Source organism: Agelaius phoeniceus, chromosome 15 (genome assembly GCF_051311805.1).
Source record: "Agelaius phoeniceus isolate bAgePho1 chromosome 15, bAgePho1.hap1, whole genome shotgun sequence".
Lineage (NCBI taxonomy): Eukaryota > Metazoa > Chordata > Aves > Passeriformes > Icteridae > Agelaius > Agelaius phoeniceus.
In genome coordinates, this window is record NC_135279.1 from 16,163,019 (window position 1) to 16,169,018 (window position 6,000).

Sequence of the window (6,000 nt, forward strand, 5' to 3'; positions counted from 1 at the left end):
CAGTCTGGAGAGCTGATAGAACAGAGAAAAAACTCTCAGAGGAGAGGAGAAGCTCTTGCTGGAATTGTTTCAAAAGAGGCTGGGATGCACTGGGAGAATATACATCCCACACACTCACTGTGTTGTCTGAATACTGAATCAGGCACCTCACCAGATTTTATAAAGATTTTTCCATATTTGGACCCTCTGGGACAACTGGAATGCTGAGATGTCTACAGTGAAATTTGGCTATTTCATAACTAATATACAAATGATACCATTGACATCCTTATTTTGGGTGTCCAGGAGGAGAAACCCTGGCAAGAAATATGTTTGGAGGACAGGGGTAGGTGGGGGCAGGATCTGCACATTCTACCACAGTTTAGGGGTTACTGTTTTAACACCACACAACAATGCAAATTGAGAACCAGAGGTGGCCAATAACAGCACAAATGAAGAAAAAAAAATTCTTTAATCCTCCTGCTGACAATGAAATGAGCACGACAAAATACACTGCAGAGTTTGCTAACAAGGAAATTACAGTTTTGGGGCTTTTTGCCACTTGAGCAATTTATGCCTTTCAGAATCCATATATACCCTCTGTGAGCATATTGTCTTTGGAAGTCTGGTTTCTGTGCATACAAGATCAGTGATGAAAACTATTGGGCTTTTATAACAATAAACCTGAGCTATGTTGTGTATTAATTACATCCTGTCATTAAAAAAAATCTCATTTTACATTAGGCTTCTAAGACTTGGTCTTGTGCAGTTTCTTTCTGCTCAGTCCATGGGTCATTGCACATCATATGAGGGGATCTGATTAAAAATATTCCAATCATCTCACATCAGGGGAAGAACACAGAACCCAAAATGCCATTCCCAAACTTCATATATGAAGATCAGTCAAAATTAATTGCAGGTAGTTTTGATACCTTGTAGAATCTTCTTTCATTTCTGCTTCTACTTCACTCATTCAAGATCTGCTTGTGTCAACAACTGGGTAAAATAAACCAGGTGCAATTTTCCTTCCAAATCCAATTCTCCCCTCCCAGCAGTTTCGTGGCTCTGGTGTAAGACAAATATTAAGGAAAGAGCTGAGCCATTTTTATAATTTGAGTCCTAAAAAAATGAGCAGGGTCCTCAGTTTTGCTGTTATTTGATTGCTTAGAAACTATTGACTGCTCCTTGACAAAAACACCTTTTTGAGACAGTGCCAAGAGCCCTGTGTTCTGCTAAGGCTCCTGTAAATATGCAGAAACTTTAAATATGCAAACTTTAATCAAAAGTTTGACTTTGGTAAGTGAGTGTACCCTGAAGTCCTTTGGTTTCTTCCTCTACAAGTCTCTGAAGGAGAAAGGAGTGAACAGCTGACAATGTTTTGGTATCACACACAGCTGAACCTGCATGAAGCAAACAGCTGCTCTGGAAAGCAGAGCTGAGGGCTCCAAGCACAGCCATAATAAATCCTGGATGGGAAGGGCTTCCTGTGGTGGCTGGAATCAGAATTAGGCTCACACATGCCTGGGTGGCTTGGCTGTACCAAAACTGAGCAGACAGAGAGTGCAGAGCACAGCTCTGACAGAATAAATGCTTTATCAGGTTGGGCTGACCTTGTGCAGCTTTCACCAGCATGCTATAGAATCAATATTGATGGCATATACATTAATTTTCCATTAGCTCTGGATGGGGGATGCTGTGCTCTCTGCTCTCCTGGGTTCATTCTGCTCTCTCTGGATGCCCAGAGGGATCCCTGCAGGATCCAGTGTCGCTGCTCTGCCTTTGCAGGGAGGTGTGGGCATCCAAGCACTTACAGAGACAAACCTGTCCTGGGCTCATCTCAGAGTGTGGCCACCAAAGGAGGGGATTGTGTCCCTGTGTCCCTGTGCTCAGGTGATTTCCCACCTGCAGAGCTGCCCCAGCCCTGGCCCAGCACAGGCAGGAGCTGGAGCTGCTGGAGCCAGGCCAGAGGAGGCTCCAGGATGAGCAGAGGGATGGAGCAGCTCTGCTGGGAGGAAAGGCTGGCACAGCTGCCATTGTTCACCTGCACAGGAGAAGCTTTGGGGGGACCTCAGGGTGGCCTTGCAGGGCCTGAAGGGAGCTGGCAAGAAAGATGGAGAGAGACAATTGACAAGGGCCTGGAGTGACAGGACAAGGGAAATGGCTTCAAACTAAGAGATTGTCAGTTTAGATTATATGTTAGAGAAAAATCTTTCCCTGTGAGGGTGGGGAGGCCCTGGCACAGGCTGGATGGGATCTGGAGCAATCTGGTCTGGTTGAATGTGTCCCTGCCCATAACAGAGGGGTGGAAGTAGTTCATATTTAAGGTCCTTGCCAACCCAAACCATTCTATGATTGTATATATAAAAATCTGGGACATGGTTATGTTGTTGTACAGAACACTTCAATACCCACTGTCAGTGATAATGCTGCTTAGGTATCATGAAAATCTGATTTTTCAGAGCGATTCTAATATGGTGACATTAGGCACCTACTTCTAGAGTATTTGTAGTCCAGGTGCCTTAGGCTGCCTTAGAGAACCAATGAATGAAATCCTCCAGCATGAAGTACCACAGATTTATCTCTGCCACATGAAAAGAGCATATCTTACACTGCACCATGGATTGCCTTTCATATGGAGGACAGCCTCCATGAAATCACTCTGACACAGGTATTAACATCAAAAGATGACAGAGATGTGGTGAAGTAAACATCTCTCAGAACGCCACACAGCTTGAAAATACTAAAAATGTTAAAAATGTTTGCCTGGCAGTGGTGCCCAGAGCTGTGTCACTCTTGTCTGCAAAGAGACAGCAAGTGACTCATCCACATTCAGGAACTGATGTCTGAAGCATATTACAAAACAGATATGCTAGGCTTAAAAACCAGATTTTAAAACCTTGACAGAGGGTCAGAAATACCAAGCTGGCCTTCACACCCAATGGAGCAGCCCTAAGTCTGTGTCACTGCCACTCCTCAGCTCCCTTGTTCCTTCACTGTGGTGGAGCAGGAATCCTGAAGAGAAAATCCCATTTATGCTGCCAGGTGGGAAATATTCCCCTCCAGGCACAGCATGGCAGCAGGCACAGAAATTCTGGGGTGTGGGCACACCTGGGGGGCACAGTGAAGGTGAAGGGTGACCATGTCACCAAGGTGCCATCCCAGCAGGAGTCATGCCTGAACCTGAACCAAGTGTGAGACCCTGAAGGGCTCCCTGGGAGCTCAGCAGTGGCTGGTGCATCCCTGCTGGGGCATCAGATGTGATCTCAGGCTTCAGCACTGAGCTGGGGGAGCAGAGCTGGCCCTGGCAGCCCCATTCCACCTCCTTTGGCAATATTTTATGAACACCTCGAGTGTCTTGGCACCACTTGAGCTGCACTGAGGAGAATTAGAAAGTCCTTGCCCATTAATTACAGGAATGGTGCTGCACAGCAAGGCTGACAAGATGTATAATTGTTGAAACACATCAATCACAGCCAGCCTAGACTTTTAATCCTGTAATAGTTTTCCTGTTAAATAAATCCTTCAGCTGTTCAGTGGCTAAAATTCCATTTAGTGCAGACTCAGTGGGAGCAATGTGTGTGGTTTGGGGGAAGCTAGACTGAAAATATCCTAAGCAAGCCCCCAGTGTGTCTTAGCCCCCATGAAGGGAGGCATGACTCACTCCCTACCTTGAAGAACTTCCTTCTGTGGGTGTTTAAAGAGTCCTGCCTGAAGTCTCTCAGTGGAGTGATGTGCTGAGCAATTACAAACCAAATCAACTCTGTAAGTTGGCACTTAAGGCCTTCCATACATTGCCACTCCTACCCCCAAATTATCCACACTGTTCAAGCCTTTACTGGCTGATGTCCAACTTCCTCATCATCACCCGTGGTGCAAACAGCCTTAGGCTCAGTGAGGACCCAGGATCTTGTTCCATGGGCTGCCACAAGAGGCTCAGGACCTGTCCAGAGCAGCTTTTTCAACCTGGCTCTCCCCAGATGCTCTGAACCCCAGCTGTGAGCAGTTTCATCCAGCACCACATGGTCACAGGATAAGGGGCTTAACTTTGCTGAACTTGCTCTCACCTTTCACCTTCAGGATAGAAGTTTCCTGAGGTGTGTGCTAGATAAAAGACAAGCCTAAAATAATGAAAAATCTGGACTAAAATCTGCTTGTCTTCTTACATGCTTAAAAGGGGATTATGAACACTTAGGTACTGACATTGGAGGAAATGATCCACAAAGCTCCTGATGGGTGTTTACACAATAAAGAGGATCTGCCAAACCCCAAGGGTGTGTAAATTGTGTTAGTCCAGCTACTTGTAGACTCGGGAAGTTCTTTGTACAAACATAAGCAGCCACCAAGCATCACAAAAGCTACCTTAATCTTTCCAAAGCCACATGTAACAATCTCATGTTAATCTACTTTAGTGCAGCCACAATATAAATACAATCCTGAAGATGAGCTGCATCTTACCCTGAAGGGTGACTGCACTGAAAATGGCAGGCACAAATACCTCCTTCTGTTCTCAAGGAACAAATGACACGAAAAGGTGAAACCAGTTTTATTTTATCCTCAGGCTCCCTTCACATGCACAAGAGTAGGTCTCATCTGGCCACATTGAGTCAGATTTTCAGCAGCAGCACCAGCAAAGAGATATTTATTAGCTAGAAAGTGATAAAAGGGTTGTGTGACTGAATTCTTTCACAACATTAGAAGGTACCAGAGATTGGAAGTGTGACAGGTCAGTCCAGGTCACTAAATGCACTTACTTTCAGTCACAGGGAGTGGCTGGTCTGCTTACAGAGCTTGTTAATGGCCCCCTGGGTCAAGCAGGCTTTCACAAATGCACAGCCCATAGCATCTTTAAAGCTGTCAAATATGCTGTTGGGCTCGTGGCAGGAACTGCTGACCTGTGAGTTGTATTGCTCCATTTTTTTAGTATCTAAGAAAAACATTAAAATTCCTATGAAGCATTTTAGCCCAGGCCCTTACTGTGCCCTGCTGGGCTCCTCTGTGAACCTGCCAGGCCATGTGGGTTCAGTCATTAATATGCACAGAGGCTCCTGCAAAGCAGCCTGGAAGGAGCAGGATATTGCAGAGCTGTAATGCCAAAGCCTCCACAGCCTGATCAATATGGATGGTGCAGTTAGTTCTGCATTGATTAACTTCCAGAGCAAAACCCCTCTGGTAAATGAGCTCTGTGGTGAAGCTCTGCTGCCAGACCTGTGCAGCTGTGGGGGATGAGAAATAGGCCAGACTGCAGGTGTGTGTGCAGCCCAGATGTTCCACATGCAGTGAGCACTCACAGGAGGGCTGCACACCCCACAGGGTCATTGATTTAGCGCCAGGTCTTGTCCTTCCCCTGCACAGAGGTTTGCACTAAAAATCTCTTAAACCCCAGGGGCATTTGGCCATGCTGCCTGGCCTCAGTGAGGAAGGACATGTGTACACTGCACCAGGAGTGTTGATACTGTTTATGTTGTTGGCTGTAGGTGCCACTGGGCTTTGGGCTGCTGGTACCAGCTCTGTGTAAAGGCACAAAATCCATAGATGCAGCTAATCAATGATGGCATTATGGTGGCAAATGAGATAGATGATCTGATGCTTACCCACCCACAGGGCAAATAATGATTTGGTTCATCCCATCCAGAAAGATCCCAAGTTTCTTCCTGCCCGTGCAGCTGGATGAGGCCATTTCCTCTGCTCTGGTAAATTAGCTCAACCATGAGTCCTTTGGCTTCCTTTAAATGCAGGGAGGAAACCACAACTTCCTGTATTTTCTATGTGCTTCCTTCTCCTCCCCTGCTCCAGCACTCCTGAAGGGCAGAACTGGGCTTATTCAGCAAGACTGGATTTCTGCCCATGTCTAGACACACATTTAAAATGAAAAAACTGTCCAAACACTTCCTGTCTAAGCCCATCATGTTGGCTTCTTTTCTGCTGTCCTACCCTCCCACCTACCCCAAGTTCTGCTCCAGAAAACTCATAAAAATGCTTTGAAATGCCATGTCCCTCCTTCATGGCTACAGATGGCTCATG